This window comes from Arvicanthis niloticus, chromosome 1, assembly GCF_011762505.2.
Source record: "Arvicanthis niloticus isolate mArvNil1 chromosome 1, mArvNil1.pat.X, whole genome shotgun sequence".
NCBI classification, from domain to species: Eukaryota; Metazoa; Chordata; class Mammalia; order Rodentia; family Muridae; genus Arvicanthis; species Arvicanthis niloticus.
In genome coordinates, this window is record NC_047658.1 from 25,874,545 (window position 1) to 25,897,230 (window position 22,686).

General features: G+C 36.5%; 1 long non-coding RNA gene across 1 annotated transcript; it reads right to left on the bottom strand.

Annotated features, from left to right (window-relative positions):
* Positions 1 to 1,624: 1,624 nt before the first annotated feature.
* Positions 1,625 to 20,036, bottom strand: LOC143442891 (uncharacterized). The gene is made up of 2 exons (XR_013111499.1): positions 19,926 to 20,036; positions 1,625 to 1,999 (listed from the first exon to the last, which is right to left on the bottom strand). It is a non-coding gene; the product is annotated as an uncharacterized LOC143442891 (long non-coding RNA).
* Positions 20,037 to 22,686: the final 2,650 nt, after the last annotated feature.

Consider the following 22,686-nt stretch of genomic DNA (forward strand, 5'->3'; position numbering starts at 1 on the left):
TCTAGTCCTATCCATTTGTCTAATAATTTCATAAATTCACTGTTTTTAATAGCTGAGTAAGTGTACCACATTTTCTGTATCCATTCCTCTGTTGAAGTACATCTGGGTTCTTTCCAGCTTCTGGCTATCATAAATAAGGGTGCTATGAACATAGTGGAGCATGTGTCCTTGTTATATGGTGGAATATCTTCTGTGTATATGCCTAGGAATGGTGTAGCTGGGTCTTCAGGTAATGCTATGTTCAATTTTCTGAGGAACCACCAGACTGATTTGCAGAATGGTTGTACTAGTTTGCAATCCCACCAACAATCTAGAAGTGTTCCTCTTTCTCCACATCCTTACCAGCATATGCTATCACCTGAGTTTTTTGATCTTAGCCATTCTGACTAATGTGAGCTGGAATCTCAGGGTTGTTTTGATTTGCATTTCACAGATGACTAAGGATGTTTAACATTTCATTACATTCTTCTAGGCCATTCAAGTTTCCTCAGCTGTGAATTTTTTTTTTTTTAGCGCTGTACCTGACTTTTTAATAAGATTATTTGGTTGTCTGGAGTCTAATTTCTTGAGTACTTTGTGTATACTGGATATTAGCTCTCTATTGGATGTAGGATTGGTAAAGATCCTTTCCCAATCTGTTGGTTGTCATTTTGTCCTATTGACAGTTTCCTTTGCTTTATAGAAGCTTTGCAATTTTATGAGGTCCCATTTGTCAATTCTGGATCTTAGAGCATAGCCATGTTCTGTTCGGGAACTTTTACCCTGTGCCAAATATTCTAGGGTCTTCCCCACCTTCTCTTCTAAAAGAATTTTTTGGGGGAATTACCATACTTGACTTAAAGCTGTACCATAGAGCAATAGTGATTAAAAATATTGTATGGTATTGGTACAGAGACAGGCAGGAAGCTCAGTGGAATAGAATTGAAGACCCAGAAATGAACCCATACACCTATGGTCACTTGATCATTGACGAAGGAACTACAACTGTCCAGTGGAAAAAGGACAGCATTTTCAACAAATGGTGCTGGTTCAACTGGAGGTCAGCATGTAGATTAATGGAAATCGATCTATTCTTATCTACTTGTACAAAGCTCAAGTTTAAGTGGATAAAGGACCTTCACATAAAACCAGTCAGTATCTTTAAGATGGTGCACAATATTGTATCTCATGACAATGAAACAATTCTTCAGAAAATAGCATTTATGTTCTTCAAACTCACAACCTACAGGAAAATATTACCTTTACAGGATATGTTCATTTTGCTTGGGGTCAAAATGCCTATGCTTGTGATTGGTCTTTGAAATAAACACAATTACTAAAACTGTGAAGTTAGAAACGTATGAGTTTCAAAGATTAATGTAAGAAATTGAGTGCTTAAAATGACCTTGAGAAGTAGGTTGACAAGTGAGAATTTTGCATACATAGGCAAATATAGACTTTTTGTTCAAGCATTATTTATGACTTTAGCCACAGCTTGACAGGATAAGATCAGGACAGTATTCTTGGTATTGTATGTGTGTCTGTTCATGTGTGTGTGTGTGTGTGTGTGTGTGTGTGTGTGTGTGTGTGTATGTATCTTTATCTCCTATTTTTTAATTCCATTAATATACAACATTTCATCAAATTGAAAGCGTTATACATGTCATTTTATTACTTATGTATGATGATGAAATAGTTTTACACTGAGTGAGGAAACTGTAGATGAATAGACAGTCACCCAGGATTAGGGACTCATGAATAAATACACATTTTTTTTTTAAATTTCTGAATTAAAATAACTTAAAACATGCAAATTTCAAGATGCTTCCTGAATAAACATTTCTCCTTTTTCTCCATTGGTCTTCATTAGTATTACTCTCTTATTGTGTCATTATAAAAATGCATGTTTTTTTTCTGTAATTGGTCATCTTCATCACTTGATAAGTGATAAGATCACTTGATAGCATGAAGACATTGATGTAGTTGGTGCAGCGACTCATCAGTTTGCAGGTCCCAATTGCTAAAGGAAAGAAAATAAGTGATGTGAATAAAATTTTTATTACCCCAAAACTGTGTATTTTATAAGTGAAATATTTAAAGACAGATACCCTACTTTTGTATTTCAATATATTTTATCAAAATTTACACTTTGAGAAATAAAAGCAACCCTTTGCAATTATCTGAATTCAAATCAAACAGGTAATTGTTTTGTTTTGTTTTCTCTTGTTTTGCTTCTCAAAACATTCTACCAAGTCTTGCTGTAGGAAGTTTCAATTGGCATCTGAAATGACATTGTTTTCTGTCAAGATGAAAAATAACCTGAACTCAGTATTGATGTGATGGAGAGGTTACAGAAGCTAACTGCACATGGGTGAGTCCTGGACTTGCTATTATCACTGCCACAAAATTAATCAGAACAAGAAGAATCCAGGGCATTTCCTGCTCATCTTTCTTCGTGAAATGTGAAAATAGTTCCAGTAGAAATACATATTGAAGAAAGATAAAATTAAGTCTAAAACTATAAAATATAAAAATTATATTATGTTACAGTTGTTGATATTTTATAAATCTATAAGAGAAGGGTTTTCACATAAATTATTTGAAAAGATTTGCTAATTACATTCTAACTAAATATTTGTATATATTATATTTCCTAACACTGTGAGCACCATCAATCTATAAATCATGATTTTGTCATCATACTCAAGCTTAGGTTAGTCAGGCTCGCTCAGTGGTAAAGCCACTGCTAAAGAAGCATGGTGATGTGAGTTCAATCCCAGATGAATGTACAAACAGAAAGGTAACTCAGCAGGAGTATCCTGAGAGTTTTACATCATAGTTAAATATAGCTCACACACTTGAAAAAAAGAAATATAAAATATGATTTAAGACTCTTACAACATGACTGAGCCTGTAGACCCAATTTCTATCCACCGAACTTGTATGGTGGAAGGAGAGAATGAATTCCACATGTCGTCCTCTTACTCAACACAATTTTGGTGAGATGCACACATGCTGGAAGACTGAGATACACACTCATGTGCCCACATGTACAAACATGAATGTAACAAAAATGAAAAAACATAAACACTGAATTCATGCACACAGGAAAAGAAAAGATCTGATATTATTGTCTATGGATGCTTTGGTTGCATTGGTTAAGGAGGGAGTCCTTGGAAGGTTAGAGGAACATTTTCCATTTTCAGAGATGATTCTTCTACACCGCTTCACAATTATGAATAAATACTACTGTGTATTGGGTAGGAAGATAAAATAAGAATTCCAGCTTTGGTCATGTTTTTTTTTTTTTTTCTTCTTACTACAGAAGGCAGAAGAGGGCATTAGATCCCTTGGAGCTGGAGCTGCAGGCAGTTGTGAGCTGCTCAATGTGGGTACTAAAATAGCCCTATTAAAATAATGGAATACAAAGCTAAACAAAGAATTCCCAACTGGGGAATCTTGAATGGCCAAGAAGCTCCAAAAAAAAAAAAAAAAAAAAAAAAAAAAAAAAAAAAAAAAAGTTCAACATTTTTAGACATCAGGGGAATGTTGCAAATGTAAACAACCCTGAGATTCCACCTCACACCAAGCAGAATGGCAAAAATGAAAAACTCTTGTGACAGCAAATGGTGGTTAGGATGTGGAGAAAGGGGAATACTCCTTCATTGCTAATAGGATTGCAAGCTGGTAAATCCACTTTGGAAAACAATTTAGAGCTTCCTCAGAAAACTGAGAATAGTTTTATGTGAAGACCCAGCTATGCCACTACTGGGCATAAACCCAAAAGATGCTCCAACATAAAACAAGGACACAGGCTCACCTATGTTTATAACACCCTTATTTATAATATCCAAAAGCATAAAACAACCCATATGTCCCTCAACGAAAGAATGGCTATAGAAATTGTGGTACATTTAAACAATGGAGTACGACTCAGCTATTAAAAACAATGACTTTATGAAATTCACAGACAAATGGATACAACTAGAAAATAGCATCCTGAGTAAGATAACCCAGAAACAAAATGACACATATGGTATGTACTCACTGAGAAGTGGATATTATCCCAAAAACTCAGAAAACCCACAATAAATCTCAGAAACCATATGAAGCTTAAGAAGAAGAAAGAACAAAGTGTGGATGCTTCAATCCTACAGAGAAGGGAGAACAAAGTGATTTTTATGCTATGTATCCTTTTTCACTTATACTTTGTGAGAGGACATTAGTTTGTTGAACATTTGTAACCTTAAGGACAATATGGCTTTTGCAGAAGCGATTTAGATTCATAGGACTTGTAGGACCATCTTTTGTATCTCCATGCCTTTGCAATAATCTAAACATGTCAAAGATGCTTACATGAAGAAAATGCACATGACGTGAACAGACGTTGGCTCACAAATAATGCAACGGGAAAAGCTAGACATGTAGCGCAACAGTTAAGAACACTTGCTGGTCTTTCAGAGGATAGGAATTCCATCCCCACTGTCAATGTCATGCAGCTTACATTGGCCAGTCACTCTGACTCCGAGGAATCTTATGCTTTTTTTAGGACTTTGTAACCATGGCACACACATGACATCTATTCACACATACTCAAAAACACAGAATATAAGTAAAAATAAATATTTCTTTTAAAATGAGGCAAATAAATATGAAAGGCAATACATGTCTTATGAGACATACAAAGATGGCTAAAACAAAGTATCATTGATTTTCCAAATAAAATCTCAATGTAAGCTTAAGACATACAACAAAAATGCAAAAAGCCTGTGGATTTAAATTATACACTATATATCTTGGGAACAAAATTTTTCTACTTTTAAAATTAGATCTCTTGTTAGAGCTTGTGCACTTCCTATAAGTTAATTACTTTTGTAATCATGACATATTCTTGCATCAATATTGCAACCATACCAGGAGGCATACACAATCATTCTATAAATAATTATCTATGTTGTTCAGCATGCACGACTCAATATTCACTTCATAAAAGTCAACTCATGTCATATTTAATACAACCTCTACATAATTTCATTATCATTGATGACATGTAGAAGGAATCTGAAGTGAAAAGAGAGTAAGTAATTTTCTAAAATTTTACAGGAATTAACTATTGAAGCAGAAATTCTTGTCTTAAACCAGATTAGAATGGCTGAAATGTGTCATGTAGATGGAATCTGAAGTGAAAAGAGAGTAAGTAATTTTCTAAAATTTATACAGGAATTAAATACTGAAGCAGAAATTCTTGTTTTAAACCAGATTAGAATGGCTGAAATGTGTCATGTAGATGGAATCTGAAGTGAAAAGAGAGTAAGTAATTTTCTAAAATTTTTACAGGAATTAAATATTGAAGCAGAAATTATTGTTTTAAACCAGACTAGAATGGCTGAAATGTGAATAACAATAAGCAATTATTTATAGACGTGTAAGAAATATTAACAGAATACCTATATGTAACACTGCCCTTAGACTCAAGCTAAGGAATCCTGTACTGCCTTTCATATTTTAGAAAAACCATTTAGCTATCCATCAGCTGTAAAGTCCTTGGAGCCATTCTTAATCCTCTGGGACACTGCTGCTATGTATGGGTTTATATATTCCTGGATTCATGCTCACTCAGCTTCTATAACCTTCTGGTGCTTCCTGTCCAGCATCACACTCCCTAATGTTGTCCACATTCACAACGTCAACTACATCAGGCCCAGGGGATGGCCAGTGGTAGCCTTAGGAAGCCAATTTGAGTTGATCATGGAAATGCATGTGAAGGATGCAAAATGTACTAATGAAGAAAATCCCAGGAATAGAAAGAGCAGTGTACTAAGGAAATCATTTGCTATGGTCTAGAGGCCTTCACCCAACTTACCCTGTATCTTAGTATTTTCCAAAATTAAAAGCCAGTTTTTCATAAATTCTATACTGAAACCTCAACAACAAAATAATTAAGAAGGTATAGTTGTTAAACTAGAAGAAGAGAAAATTATTTTATTGACTTTTCTATGGTTGCCTTGTGTTATATGAATAATAGAGGTTATTAAAACAAACATATTACTCTTAATATAATATACTACTTTATTTAAATCTATTATAAAATATATGTTGTGAAAGAGAAGGGCATACAATTATTGCCTTAGAGAAGATGAAGAATGAATTTCTTCCCTTTCTTGCCTTAACTCCATAACATCTATAGTTCACTGAACTGGTGTTTTCTCAATTAATTTCATGCAATTGTCACTCATGCCTGAAGCTGGGCATGCAAGATCATGATGACATAAAAAGAAGATAGACTTTAAATATCCTAATTACAGTGAATTTAATATCTCTATGCCTACCTAAACAGAATCAATTCTAGTTTTCCTATAAGTTACATCGTTCTTTCAAAACTTTAGCCAAAGTTAAGGAAGTTACTGATTTTGTTTCTTTGTGGGTTCTCAAGTATTCACTGTCATTCATTTTCTTTTTGCTTCTGAAATGCCCTTTCTGTATATATTTGGTATTAATGAATAAGTAATAGCAAGAGCTTGAGATTAGGCTAAGAGTTTGGATTAGCAAAAGCAGAGATTAGGTTGACTAAGATGTAAATAATAATAATTAATGATGAATGTGAAAGAAATATTAATGTATTACCAGACTGTAATATTTTCCTTAGACTCAGGCAAAGGAATACTACTCTGGCAGGCATATGATGAGCAGACATACATGAAAGCAAAAATCAATACAAATAAATTTTTTAAAGATTACATAATTTAAAGGTTCTCAGTATCTTTGGAGAAAAACAAATAGTTGTGCAGAGAATATTTTCTTTCACTTTCTTTATTTAAATCTTTTCAGTCTGCAGTAATGCTTGGAACCTACAGAAAATTTTCCTAATTTGACTGTTGCAGGGAAATCACATTAAAAAAGGTTCAGATTGCTTAAAAGGTCAATTGATGAAAAAACATGACTATAATACTGGAAGTAGATGCTCAAGACTTTTCTCTTTTCCAGTGGCCAATAAATACTGCCTGAAACACATTGGCTCAAATGAAAAGTGAGCATGTGTTATGAACTTCCAGGATTTTAATGTACAGGAAGTTTTCTGCTCTTCTAGAAATACCAAATTGCTTAATTACATAATATTATTTACTAATATTATCCTATCAGTGTATACGTATCAAAGTAGTTATCATAGACTATATTATCACATAATGTTTGGTTTTTAAGAAATACTATTCGATTTCTTGACTTGAACTTCAAACACACACACACACACACACATATATGCACAGAGAGAGATATGGGGTGTTGGGGAGAGAAAGACTGACAAGCAAATAGACAGACAGACAGAGACAGAGACACAGAGGATAATCGTAAATGTATTTTGGGTTGGAGTTTTCAGCAATTTAAGAAATGTCACTAAACTCACTGATGCCATGCTGTTTATAGACTTATATGAAGCACTAGTCTCAGCACAATTATTAAAAATAAAATATAGATGAACTCAGAAAAAAACATTGCAGATGTTCTACAACTTGCAGTTTCAAACCTCTGTTCAAGATTTAATACTTGTAATTTTTACTATGTAAAAATAAACAAGTATATTCTTTTCATCAATATACAAATTAGCTTCAATATTTAATAAATGATATTGTGCATATGTTACAGAGTTATTTTACAATAGGTTTATGTTTTATTATCAGTAAATGTTTTATTATCAGTAAATGTTTCATTTGTTCATCTACTTTATATACTACTGTACCTAGGTCTTATACAAATTTTGCAAGCAAAGAAAATAATGAGGTGATGTTGGGCCTAACATGAGGTCTAATCTCCATTCCACTTCACCTTTCAGTCACATACACAGGTGGAGGGCGTGATACAGGCCCCAGGCCCTAGAGAGATTTACATACTAATAAGGTACCTGAAGGCCAGAGGGTGGAGCCAATTAAGCATTCCTCCCCAGCCCCTCCCCCCTCTTCCCCTCCCTATTTAACTCAGGTCCGCCCTGGGTTTTATGAGGTGTGCATCCAGACCCATCGACCATCCACCATGCCAATAAACCGGTTTTGGAAACCCAAGGACTTCCTCCTGTGTTGAGGCGGTGCTGTGAGGAGCCATGGAGAGGTCTTTAGTTAGTGAGCAGCCGGGCCTAACTTCCAGCTGGAGGAACCCAGAGGGTTCCCAGCCAACTACCCACAGCTTGGTGGGAGGAACCCTGGGTTCCCCAGCAGCTTTTCACCTACAAGGTGAAGCCATTCAAGAATCTCTAGTAGAGAATAAGAGATAGAGATAAACATTGGACATGGGCAGACATATGAGGATGGGTTTAACAGGAAGTAGAAGAACCATTGTAGAACCCACTGTAGCATATATGGAAGTTGGCAACTCAATCTATCCTACAAAGAGAATGGGCTTTATCTCCTCAGGCTCGTACCTTTGTTCATTTTCTCTCACACATACAAACTTAATCTTTCCCTTTTCTCTGATTTTGAGGCCATGTTGTTTGACTCTATATCTAGTGATAAGTGGAACAATAAATTAGTGACTGAGGGATCAACAAAGGAATGTTAAAGCCTGGAGCTTATGGTGCGGTAGAGACTAGAAAATGAGGATAGTAGTGGAAAAAAAAAACCCACAAAATGACTTCTATTACTTTGGTAGCAACTGATGTTGCATTATACCATTTGAACACCATCAACCCTGTCTCAGGATACTCAGCTGGATATCTAGCTAAGAAACAGGAGACTTTTAGGTGTTCTGCTGTGTGTACATTGCTGTAAAAATTAAAGAAGACCCTAAGTACAATGACAGATCAAAGAACTTTCCACATGGAGCATGGTCTAAGAACTGGCCTCCACTCTTTGCCTGTTTTTCTTTTTTTTCTTTTTTCTCCTTTTATATGCCTGTGTGATATTATTTGATAATGCAATTTTAAAATATTGTAAATAAATAATTATACTATATATGCAGGTATATATAATATATAAGTGTATATAATATTTTACATTGCCCATTAAAGCCAAAAATATTTACTAACTGAGCCTACTCAGAAAAGTTTAAACAGTTCAAATGCCAAAGGCAAAATTAACTATAAAAACCTTGAACCATAAAGGAAAAGCAGAAAACACTCTTCAGCCATAGAATTTGACCTTCATCTACCTTATGTAATGTAAGGTAGCCTAGAAGCAGGGATATAATAATGCTTTCAAATATTTATTTCTCCATGAGAAGCAACCACATGGCTCTTAACAATCCAATAAAAGACCTCAGAGTTTGCTAAGCCATAATGTCTGCAGAAATCTCTTAGAGCTCTTGTTAAGTGTAATTCCCTATAAAACACCCTAGAGTTTGCATTCTCATGTTCAATTGTGCTACACATGGGAATCTGCACTTTATCTCCCTGCTGGGCCAGCTGATGCAACTACAACACAAAGCATAAATTTTAATGACAGCAATATTTGGATTTAGGATGGCTTAGGGCCTTGAGAGTTTACACAGATGTTGGAAGTGCATTAGCACCTACTGTGTTTGTACAGGACCCAAGCTGCGTTTCTGGCACCCAAAATAAGCTTTTCTAAGTCTTCTGTAACTCCATCTCCAGGAATCCCATGTTGGACCTCAATAGACATCTGAAATCCCAAGTATATAGAGCATACAGACACATGTGATAATTCCTGATAAAAGGCTTGTCTGCTTTTCAAAAAGTATGTTTAAATGCAAACTTTGGGAACATGTGGGCTAAGCTTAATTCCCTTGCATTAAGATACAGTACTCATATTGGTTTAGTATTATATTAATATTCTTATTACAATGAAGATGTACCTAAGTCAATCTAAACCTGCGCAGCAAAAGGGATATTTGGATTGTTAGTTTGGAGGCCTTTTTTGTACCTTTGGCCTCCTGGATGCTGTATTTTTTTCCTCTCTCTCCCTTATTCTCCCTCTCTATGGTTCAGAGTCATGACCACTCTGGACTCTCAGATGTGTCTGCCTCTGTCTATGTTCTCCTACCTATCTATAGTAAACACTATCCTCCACCATACATAGGAACAGTCATGCCATTTCCTTTCTTTTTATTTCTTTTTTCAGTATCTATTGTATGTATTATATATTCATATTATATAATAATTGACACCCCATATATATACTTATATATCATACATTGCATTATTACATATATTGTATATCACATTATATAATATATTATACATAATATATTAGATATTTTATATTTTATATTTTGGGTTTTGTTGTTTTTTTCACAAATAAGCCAACTTTAATAGATATTATTTTGTACTTATATAGTGCCTTCTTCAGAACCTTTTAAATGCTTTAAAGACTTCCCCTCTAATTAATCACCATAACAACCCTGTGAGGGTAGGTATTACTCCCATTTACAAGAGGGAGACTGAAGCACAGAGAGGTTAGGTGACTTGCCCAAAGTCACACAGCTAAATTCATTGGAAAACAAGGACTCCAGCATCTTGCCTCCCAGTTCTCAGCTATATCCCTCATAAGAAAACCTCTAATGAAAAGCATCTTTACATAAAGTATCAGGAGGAGCATGTTGTGAAAGTGAGGTCTTCCTATGGCCATCACAGAAAGAAAACCCACCACTGATGACTGAGGCCATATAGCTGCTATAGCCCATTTCCCTATCCCTTCCTAAGTCACAAGCTCCTGTCTTGAGTGACCTTCTAAAGGTAAAATTCCAATGACAAAACCTGTATGACTCAGAAGAGGGCTCAACTTAGAATGTGTACTTTCAGTTATGGTAATTCATAGAAACTTTTGTTCTAATATACAAAATTTGGGACAGCTGCCCAAGCAAACATGTGCATAAATACATAGCAACTAGCCTTGTGCAAAACTTGCATCTGCCCTCATCATAATCACAGGTAAATGACAATCACCAGAAATGTGTGCTGGTCACCTTTCCGTCTCACTTCCTATATCTGCTATTCCTAGTCCCCAGCCCAAACCTTGTATGTTTTTTCAGTTTACTGAGTTTCTGATAAAAGTAAAAATGTCTTATTCAGATCTGTCTGCACTATGAATAAAAAGTATACTTAGAGCCAATACCCAGGAGTAGTTTCCCTGTAAACTCTACAGCACAGGACTGTACTTCTGGAGCTTGCCTCACCAGAGCTTAACTAGGTTTTTCCTGCATGTCTTTTAACTTCAAAACATGTGTGCAAGCAAACACAGTGCTTCAGTGCTACACAAGGCAGCCTCAAGGACTTAGCCCTACTTTATGCCTTTTTTTGAACACAAAGCTGCAGACAGTGCAGTTCTGAATTCCAGCACAATTTGGTATAGGCCCAGGCACTCGCTCTCTCGGTTCTAACTCCTAGGTTCTGGGTTGTGGCTCTCTGTGCAATGCTGGCTGATCACAAACCCAGAGCCAGGGTAGGGCTTCAGAAACTATAAAAATGAGTTTGCCAAAAGGTCCATCTATTTCTCCCCACACATTTGTCTATGAAGCCCGACTAGCTAAGTGACCCTGTTACAAATCTGTTTATGGGGTAAATAGATGAAGTCATTTCCTGAGCTAAAGGTAGAAAATAAATATTAATCATAGCAGCACAAAAAAAAACATTTATTTTTGCTGTTTGCTTCTCAGTCAACAGTTTTAATAAAGCAGCTTTAGAAAGGCAGAGGCTTATCAACAGGCCACCACCATGGAACAATCAATTTAACACAGTCAAACTCTTCCACTGCCCTCCCAAGGAACTCCAGTCTCTCACTGCCGGCTTCCAGCTCTGTCCAGCCTTTTTTTTTCTTCCTTCTCCTCTTGTTGATCTCTTCTGTCTGACCCAAATCAGTTGCCAGCTTTTTATTTCTTAAAATACCACAGCATTTTCGACCAATCTGCAGCAAGCACAATACCTGATCCATCTCTTCAGGTTGCCCTTTGGCTAGGAGAAGGCTATGGGACCCCTTCCATGGCAGCTTGCTTTTTAACATGATAATCTCAGAGAATCATCTTTTAGGGAGGTAGGGAAGAACAAACATTTACACACAGAAAGCAGGTATTGAACTATTGGGAGAACAATATCAATTATTATTTTTGTTTTCTATTTTAAGCTTTATTACAAAAATATTTCAGATACAATTTATAATGAAATAATCTAGAATCTTGTCACTTACTGTATTCACTGAAAATGTCAGGTTTTTCTTACATTTTGACTGTGCCACACCTGGTTCATTGGTATATATGCCTAACCACTGTCATCGACAGACAAGACCTAAAAGATGTCTGTGTGGTCTCACAACACATTGTGGTACTTTGCATGTTAGCACCTCATTGAAGGCTTGTGCATCTTTGCTCTTCAAGAATATTGCCATAGTCTTTTCTTGTCGGGTTGTTGCTGAACCTTAGGATGCAGAGAATGCCAGCCTCCTGAGACGGATTTCCTCTGCTTTGATAGTCTATTTCTTTTTTATTTAGTAGGATGTAAATTCTAGAAAATCACCCATTTCTCTATTTCTAACAAATTATTCAATTTGTTAGCATGGGATTTTTCATGGAAGTTGCTTAGTGTTATTCAGAGCTGTTATATTAATTGCAATGCCTTGTTTGCAATAACCATTTTATTTACTGAGTTCTTTTTTGGGTGGGAGAGTCGTTTAATAAGCTGTGGTTTGTTTAATTATCTTTTCAGGAGTCAAATATTTTTCTCATCATCCTTTTGCATTTTTTCTGTTTTTTTTTTTTTTTGTTGTTGTTGTTGTTGTTGTTGCTGCTGTGGTTGATTTCTGCGTTTGCTTGTATTCATTTCTCTGCTAACTTTAAAAGGAGTATTCTCTTCATGTTCTAGTTCTTTGTGTTCCGAAATAAGGTTACGTTGTTTGTGATTTTTTGCTTTTGCTTTAGTGTCCATATTTATTGGCCTGAATTTTATTCTGTTGTTTTTTTTTTTTTTTTTTTTTTTTTTTTTTTTTTTTTTGAGACAGGGTTTCTCTGTGTAGTCCTGGCTGTCCTGGAACTCACTCTGTAGACCAGGCTAGCCTCGAACTCAGAAATCCTCCTGCCTCTGCCTCCCAAGTGCTGGGATTAAAGGCGTGCACCACTACCGCCTGGCCTGAATTTTATTCTTAGAATCAGTTTTTCCTACATATTACAAGTTTGCTGTGTCAAGGGTACATTTTTGTTCCAGTTTTTTTTTTTCTAAGCACATCTCTTTATTTCTTCTTTGAAGCCTTGTTGATTAAGAGTGTTCTGTTTAATTTTCATATTTTTATTCCTTCAATGATTCATTAATTAAGTATCAAATATCATACTATTTTGGCCAGAAAAAAACACATTAGTGGAGCATAATCTTGAATTCACTGACATTTTGTGCTCCAGTGTTCCATAAATATTGAGAAGAACTTGTGAGAATACTGAGTGTTTGTTGCATTCAATGAAGTTATGTGCTTGCAAAGGCCTTCAAGGTTGCAGTGTTCTGCAATCTCCTTGGTGGTTTTCAGTGCAGACACTCCCTGATAACAATCATCAAATGGCTCTGACTTATTTTAAAACTTTCCCATGATTATCGATTTTGCTTTCCATGGGTCAAATGTGGTTAACCCGGCCTGAGAACTCTCTTTTCCTCACTCCTACCTAGCACAGGCTCATCTTTCCTCTACGATTTGAAATTTAGACAAACTGTTTTGAAGAATGAATTTTATGGGTAGCCTTTCTACTCCAGTCAAAAGTAAAAGGGATGTACAGGCAAGGATCAGGGTCCTCTCTTACATGAGCTCTGCACTTCTGAAGCTATGGACAGACTTAGGAAGAAGATATGGATGAAAGAGAGAAAACACGGAAAACTGTTCATTCTTCTTAAGGAGTGCATTCTGCTTACCAAGCGTTTGAAGATCTGTAATTCAGTAGATGTGTAATGTCCCTATTGCATGCTACTTAGAGCTAGAAAATGTTGGAGCTAGAAAACACAGGCACTGCTTTTAGGTTAAGCAGTGCTGTGTCCAGTCAGGAACACACTTGTCTCATCCATAAAGTAAGAATATGAGTTGGACAAAACTCTCAAATCCTTGTACCTAGAATTAAATGGTCCTAGCTCCTTGTGTGAAGTTGGGATTTTTCTTTGGTGGGTTTTTTTTTTTCTTAATTTTACAAAATGAAAAGGATTGATCTGGTGGCTTCCTTCAGTGGTGGTGAAAATATGCTTTTCAAAGACATTGATAGCTATATAAATATAAAGTAGTAACAGGCTGGTTTAGATAATAATTTCTGTTAACATTAATAAAGCTATTAAAAGATCTGATCATTTGTTATATTGCCTAGTGTACATATATGTGTTATTAAACAAAAGAACAAAGTCTCTAAATATGTGTCTCCTAGAACAGCTGGGAAGCACTTTTAATCTTTCCTGGCAAAAATACTGAGAAAAATAGAAACTAAATCCCACTGCTAATTTAAAATATTCATTTGTTATACATTTTCTCTCTTTGTATTGCTTCTTCACTGAAGCCTGGGAATTTCTCATCCAAGGTTCAAATTAACCCATTGTCCACAGCCTGACTTTGTATTAAATCTCACAGATCTCTTTTTTTACTTGCATCTCTCTGCATCAATTTGTTATTGTTATCAATAACCACTAAAGAGTACCATAAGATCATCTTTTTCCAGAACAATAAAACAAATAGGCTCAAAACATCAGGTAAATCCTGAATTGTAGATGTTAAATTGCCTATTGATATGTTTGATTGTTTTTGTCTAAGAATGTGGTTTTACTATTGTTTGTTTATATGGTGTGTGTGTTTTTGTGTATGTGTTATATTTGAACTGGCAAATCACTATGTTAAGCATTTTCAGAGCATTTGTGTATCAAAGCTCCTTTTTGAAAATAATCTTTAAGTTAACTGCTTCTTTGAGTGATATAAAAAACAGACAAACTTGTAGAAAGTCTTTTTGTCTAATGTGATTGCTCTCCACTTGGTCATTCTCAGAGCTCAAGACTTGGTTCACTTTTCTGTTCCATTAAAAAAATATATCCAATGACAAGATCATAATTGTTACTTCATGCATTGCTTAATTCTCTGTGAAGTTTCAAGGAACACAGAGAGATCTTGTTCATTGATGTATATCCAGCAGTGGGGGCAGGCTACAAGATGAACTATAGTCTACATTTGTTAATAAAAACAGAAAGAAAAAAAAGAAAGAAAGACAAAAAGTCAGAAAAAAGTGGTTTATGATTATCTCCTGGTTGTGATTATTGTCCAGATTATTACAAAATATCCTTAAATTCGAATTTTTGTTGGGTCTATGCATGCAAATAAATAAATAAAAGTAATCAATATGGCACTGTCTACTCTTGTTTTGAGTGTCCCATATATGGTAGCAATATAACTATAGACTTGTTGAATAGAAATCAAACTATAGATATTTTCCTGTAAAGCAACTAAAATACTGATTTATCATGATGTTGAATTTTAGAAATCACAATGACCAGAAAAATTTTCAAGTTATTGTCACTTTTTATCAGTACTTTTGTCTATCTATCATAGATAACAAACACTCATGTGTAATAAAAATGAGCAATTCAAAGAAGAGCTCTCTCTTCTACTTTGTTTTCAAAGTCCATACTTCTGCGGTGATTATGGAAATGTTCTTTCCTACATGCATCTTTGTATGTTCAAGCTTGACTTGGGTCAGATTTTCTGTATGCTTGGATTATTACCAAAGTACTCTTTCCATTTACATAAGATAAATCCTGGAAAGTGGCCCTGCAAAGAAATTACTCATTATTACTCAATCTAATGTCAAGAATGATGGTGGCTCAGAGTCACAGAGGTATGAAGAGAGGATTTGGTGACAGCTATGGCCCAGTGTATTGCTCAACGTGAGCTTAATTTTAATGTACAAGTGAGACTGAAATGTAAAGTGAGACTGAAATATAAATAAGCAGAGATGAATCTTGTTAGAACAACAAAATATGTAAGACAGGAAATTAGTAAACATGGTCTTCTGAATGATTGTCAAGGACTTTTCTAGCTGTAGTGGAACACCATAGATAGCTACTGAGAAATATAGGAGGATAGATAGATATTGGCCAGCCTCTAGCGTGAATGTTCAGCTGGCTTTCAGTTTCAAATTTCAGGGTCTGAGAACAGGTAGACTAGAGATATACTCTTTGGTATGGGAGATATAACACAGAGGAAGGAAAGTTACTGATTCTGCATCACAGGCATATGACCCAAGTATTGAAGTCATAGGTCTGAAACACTTGAAATCACACTTCACATTTCATTTGGATAGGTAATGTATGCCTAAAGTCATACCTACTGATAATGCTGAAGCACAAAAATGGATTGTGTCCAGGTTTTCAGGCCAGGCTAGGAAACATAGATACTGTCTGAAAGGAAACTATGAAACACTGAAGAGAGTATGATCGATGTCAAGATTTGCATCTCAGAATAAAAATGTTTTGCTACAGCTTCTGAGGGCCTCTGGCTGGTAGTCATAAGTTGTAAAGTCCCACACAAGTTGATTTTGATTTTGATATAATTGCTTTGTCCACAATTATGTTCCTCATCACAGGCCTTCGATCCAATTGGTGATGGATGAGGAAAGAAAATCATTGGCCCTTCTTAATTCAATATTGGAAAAAAATGAGTGATTGATGGACTATTGAGATTTCCCACTGAGTTCTTCTAAACTATGCTGTATGTCTGCTTCTCCCAAAAGTAGCCCTATTTTCTCTAGTTTCTTTTTTAAAAATATTTCTCTAAATGTTATTTCTTAAAACACCTTTTCATATATCTATGACTGAAGAATCTTCACTTTTTGAGTGTATGTTCACAATAATTTTATTAAAGCATTTTTCACAGGTTTTAAGTCATGACACCAAGGTTTATAAGCATCAGAACTAGAGAGTAATGGGGCTCTACCATAGTCTAACTGTGGTGAAGAGATCATTGATAAACCATCTTTATGAATTAAAAGTGACCTTGGGGTCATCATAACATGCCATTGTTAGTGTGTAGAAACATATAGGTTTATATAAATCTTCTAATAACCCAGTGAACCTAACAAATGTCTATATATTTTATTCTGATATCTTCTTCTATAGACTTCAGAAAAAGAAGAATCATTATTGAGCTTAAGTCATACAGACATGCCATACGAATAGACTCTTAACATCTTTTTCTATTTCTTTCTTGGTGTAGTCAGTCAACTATTCATGTAGTTTATTTTATACATGACTTTATCTGATTGGTTTAAATTCATCAAGATAGGGCCTAGGCATTTGAAGATAATAGCTAGAAAAGGTAGAAAATAGCAACAGCTTCTTGCTTCTAACACTGAGTTAAGATGCTATCTTACCAATCCCTGAATTCTTTACATTGCCTAAATGATGTTTGTACACTTAGTTCTCAATTAGAACAGATAGGAGTCTGACAGGACAATTAGAATAGTGGAGACTTGTACTCACCATTCTGTACCAGCTTGCTAGAATTCAGGATAACCTTGGATGTCACCTACACCCTTGTGGTTAGGCTTTATATCTACTGTAATAGTGGTGCTTGGTTTTATTTGCTACATACTTCCAGTGCTTCAGCATGCTGTGAGAGCAGGTTTTATTACCCAATTATATTCTTATGCAATTGTAATCGAAACTTTGTATAATCCATTTCTTTCAAAGAGGTACATTCTCCATTTGAATCTGATTAATATTTCCAGTGAATGGCTGAGATCCCAGCATAAATCTGGACAGTTGTTTAGTAAACAGTCTTATTTACTAGAAATTATGTAAGCAGAGTATAATAGAAGTGGGAGATTTAAACTAAATAGAGACTTAAATGTTACTTGGATTTTACAGTGTCTTTCATAATTGGGAGCTGAAATACTAAAGTAGAATAAAGGAATATATACCTTGAATAATTTCGAGGCAGAGCTTTAAAGACAAGATAAATCTTTATATCCATAGCTTCAAAACAGAGAGCAAGAAAATGTGGATGGAAGCATAATGAAACTGTATGAGAAATATGTTATAAGAATGGCTGAAAGTGACTATCCACACTATTCTCGATCTCAGATACACCACATCCTATAATTTTAGGGAAAGAAAATATGACAGTGTTGATGTCCATCACTTTCGAATGGCACAAAACCCATAAAAAAGCAGGTCAAATGAAAGTTTAAATATGGTCAGTAAGGGCAGGCAAATAGCCTAGTGGGATATCTGGGATTGGCTTGGGTGTTGATTTTTATTCATAGTTTTTTAGAATTCACAGTAGACCATGCTTAATCTTATATTGTGAGCAACATAGTACACAGGGTTGTCAGACAGCCTTGAGGGACACATTTGCTTTTGAGCAATCACATTGATTCATCTGTCTTTTTGCCACATATTAGTAGAGTAGTAGTATTTCTACAAAGAGGAAATTGAGTATTTTCTTATACTCCCAGCCAATAGAGAAAGTCAAGAAACAAAGACCAGATGTAGACCAAGCATGACCATGATCCCACGTGTTACATAGAAACCTAGATTAGATACACTACACTCTCATCCACATTGTTCAGTCTATGTGAGGTGTGAAATGGTTTTTGTTTGTTTGTTTGTTTATTTATTTATTTATTTATTTTTTTTTTTGGTTTTTCGAGACAGGGTTTCTCTGTATAGCCTTGGCTGTCCTGAACTCACTCGGTAGACCAGGCTGGCCTTGAACTCAGAAATTTGCCTGCCTCTGCTTCCCAAGTGCTGGGATTAAAGGCGTGTGCCACCACCACCCACCTGAGGTGTGAACTGTTAAGCATTAAATAATAGTTCAGTAATTTCTGATGCATGAGGTGCATTTGAGCAACAAGTACTGGGTCATCTTTCCTCAGCATTGTTGCCCTTACATGCATTTGAATATCAAATGATGGCTTTGGTTTCTGCAGGATGTGATGAGAACATCTGGCTGTGTGATGAGATGCCAGTGTGTCAGTGTGCAGGAGGATCGTTGTATGTTGTTCTTTGACTCTCCAGAAGCAACGTCCATGTGAAAAGTTTAACTTTTGGACTTTTGGGGGCGTGGGTAAGGAAGGACTGGCAAGTAAGAAAAGGAAATATCTGTAGAAATGAATAATGGACATCGAGTGATACTCAGCAATATTCCTACATTGTTGCCTCTTCATTTCCATGTCTGATTTTCAGCAGTTCCAGGAGTCTACACTGTGATAACACAGACATGGCCAGAGTGCTGTAAATACTATATGGATATCTTTCACTGAAAATGAAATATAGATTTGGGAAAGTATAAAAGGTGGTTTGTAACTTGCCATTATAATTCCAGTATTTGAGAAATGATGTGCTTGTGTTGCATAAAACTAATTATAAACATAAAGAAATGATCACAGATTATGAATTGTTTGTTGTTTTTAGATCATGCTAATTTTTTAACCAAGTGGACAGGTTAAACGAAACAAACTAATTTGCTTCTTTTTTTTTTTTTTTTAAAAAGTAATATTGAGAAAAAATAAGAGAAAATGAGATTTTCCACACTCAGAAACAGACCATTTCACATCAGCTCCCTTTTAGTGAGCTGTTGACTCATGCTGCAATTGAAATGGGCACAAAGGCAGGTACAGACACTGGCTCCTGTTAGCTGTGTAATTCAGGGCAAACCAGTAGATTCCTGAGCTAAGATTTCATATTTATCCTTTGGAGAAAAAAATTCCTACTCCAAATTATCATAGAGGATATCAAACGAATTCTCTTTAAGAATCCACTAAGTAAATATTGAATTAAAACATTATGTAGGATTTTTTCTTCTTGCCGAAGAGTATCTGTTGGTAGAATAATGGTAACAAACAGACCACCCTCTAGTAAGCTGGGCTGCTTCTTGGCCTTATAGCTGAGGTGCCTGAGCACCACTGACAAGCTGCTTAGGGGAGGCAGAACACTGTCCATAATGATGGTCTGCAGTCTGTGTTTCTCAAACTGAGAGCAGCCCAGATGGAACATGACAAAGACTTACCAAAGGCTCCTTTTTAGTCAGCTGTTGATTCATGCTGCAGTTGACATGAGCACAAATGCAGGTGCAGGCATTGGCTACGGATAGCTGTGTATCCTAAAGAGCCCTGCATAGATCTCCCAGAGGAGAAGTGGGTTGCTGTGGTTCCCAGCCTCCTCTGTTCCCAGCTGCTGCTGGGGTGCTCCTGGGAGTTGGGAACAGGAGTCTGCAGTCTGTGCTTTCTACACAGTGTTCTTGTGCCAAGCAAGAAGGAGAAGGCTGAGCCCAGGAGGTGCAGGCAGGGGTAGAGGTCCGGGTTTGGTTTTGAGTGATTGCTGAGAGTACCTAGGGGCTGAGAGATAGGCCTCCTTCTCTGTGAGATTTAGGCACAGCTCTTTACAAGGAAGGCTCTCCCCTCACCTTTGATAAAGAGACAGTCTTTTCTAATGTAAATTGTTTTATTTGACTGTGGATGTGAATGCATACACCCTCCAGGTGAACCAAAGATTAAATACCTTTTGTGGAAGAAATGCCCAGGCAGGGGAGTTCATTGGCTGAACACTCAGGGCCTATATAGATACCTCATTAGCATGGAGAACTATGCTATGGGTGGCTAATGGCTATGGTCCTCTCAGTGGGGTGTCATGGTTATGTGCTCCAGATCAGGTAGATTAGCAGAGGGTGGCTCCAGTTCTGGTATTCTCAATTCTGAGATTCTCTGGGGCCTGAGCCTGCTCAACCCTACTAATTCTTCGGTCTGGTGGCATAGTCCACTTGCTCTACAGCCTTCCACACCCAACTTTAAGTTTTCGGACCCATCACCCACATTGACTCAAATTTGTGTTGTTCAACTACTTTTTGAAAGGGGGCCTTCCGTGAAGTTGGAATGCATTATTTTTAAGCTTTCTTTCTCCCAGCATGAGTCAAATGTTTAAAGTGTCCCCATAACCTCTAGAAAATGTCAAAACTGTAGTGCATGGATTCTGTGCTTATCTCCCCAGTTTTATGCTGGGATCACCATGAATTCATTTGTGCATCCACTATGCTATGTCCAGAAAGCACTGTTTCTTTAACTCAGTATCTGCTTCAGGCTGTTTACTCCTTTTTCCTGGAAGTATTCTGATTCTCATGGCAGGACAGGGTAGTCCCACTTTGAGTTGAGCCCTCCATAGTCTTCTGTGGTTCCATGGCTCCTTTCAGTACCAGCTTGGAAAGGACTGGGCAGAGTCCTGAACCAGCAGCAGGTTCCACAGTCAGACTCTTTCCTCTGGAGCATCAGATGCCACTGCACATCAGGCCAGGAGGGGTGAGACAGAGTTTCAGACAAATGCTGTGGTTCCTCATCTGCTTTCCACATCTCTGGGTGTCCAGATGCTTCTGCACATCAGGCTGGATGGATCAAGCAGGGTACTGAACAGGCAGGATCCTGGTCTGAACGGAGTGAGTGCCAGGGATGGGATTGTAGGGAGGGAGTAAAAATGCCTTCATCAAAGATCTTTAATGAGGCAGCCCTCTGAGCCAATCTTAGTCTTTATTCGGGGTGGGTTTGAATGTGTACACTTTAATTGGGATTGTATAGTTTGGGGAAAGGGTGGGAGAATATCCAGGGAGGGAAAAGGTCATTGAACTTGGCCGAAAACTAAGGTACTCAGATGCCTCGCTAGTATGGCGACTTGTTTCAGGTGCTAGGTGATATGACTATCATCACCTGGTTGGGGGTCACTGTCCTCCAAGCCAGGCATGCAAACACTAAAGGAGATAGTTTCACTCTTTCCAGTCTCAAGATGAGATTTTAAATCTAATGTTTTGATATTTCTGGAGTTTAAACCTCCACCTCACCAGTTTTTTTCTAGTGTCATGGTCCGGTCCACTCTTTATAGTATTCCTTTCTCTGTGAATCAAAAAAGAGTCTCTGTGTAAATAGCCATTTGTAGCAATTAATTTCCCCTTCTGTGCCCAGTTGTGAAGTATCCTCCTTCAGGTTACATTTGCTATGAAGAAACACCATGGCCAAAGGCAAAGTGGTGAAAAGGGGGTTTGTATGGCTTACACTTTCACATTATAGGTCGATTATTGAAGAAAATCAGGGCAGTAATTAAAATGGAACGAAAACCTGGAGGCATGTACTGATGCAGAGGCTGTGGATGGGTGTTGCTTACAGGCTTGCTCCTTATGATTTCTTCAGTCTTCTACCATCTTAGAACCAGGACGGCCAGCCGAGGGATGATCCCACTCACTATGCACGACACCTTTCTTCATAGAACACTATTTAAGAAAATACTTTATAAGCTTGTCTTAAATTCAATCTTCTGGAGGCCAATTTTCAACCTCATATGACTATTGTTTGTGTCAACTTAACATTTGACTAGCCAGCCCATAAATGGAATACTAGCCTTTCGTTTTCTTACATTAACTTCAAAGTATTGTTAGCATATTTTTGCCACGCTGCCTTATGGAAAAGGTGCTGAAGCATTTATCTTTCACAAGTATACATGCTTTTTCTTTTATTTCTGGATAATGACATTAGTTTTCATTCCTTTCCCTTCATCAAAATCCTCGCACATGCACCTCCTGCTCCTTTTCAAATTCATGGAATCTTTTTTACTGATTATTGTTATATACATTCAGGTATATACACAACACACATAATATCGTCCTTAACTTCAGGAAAAATTTCTACGTCATAAAACGCTTCTTGTTGTTAATAATTTTGTCAGCCAAGTTTTTATGTGAAGCTTTTCGACTTTATATTATCAAAAATAAGTCTTATAAACAGCTGTAGTTG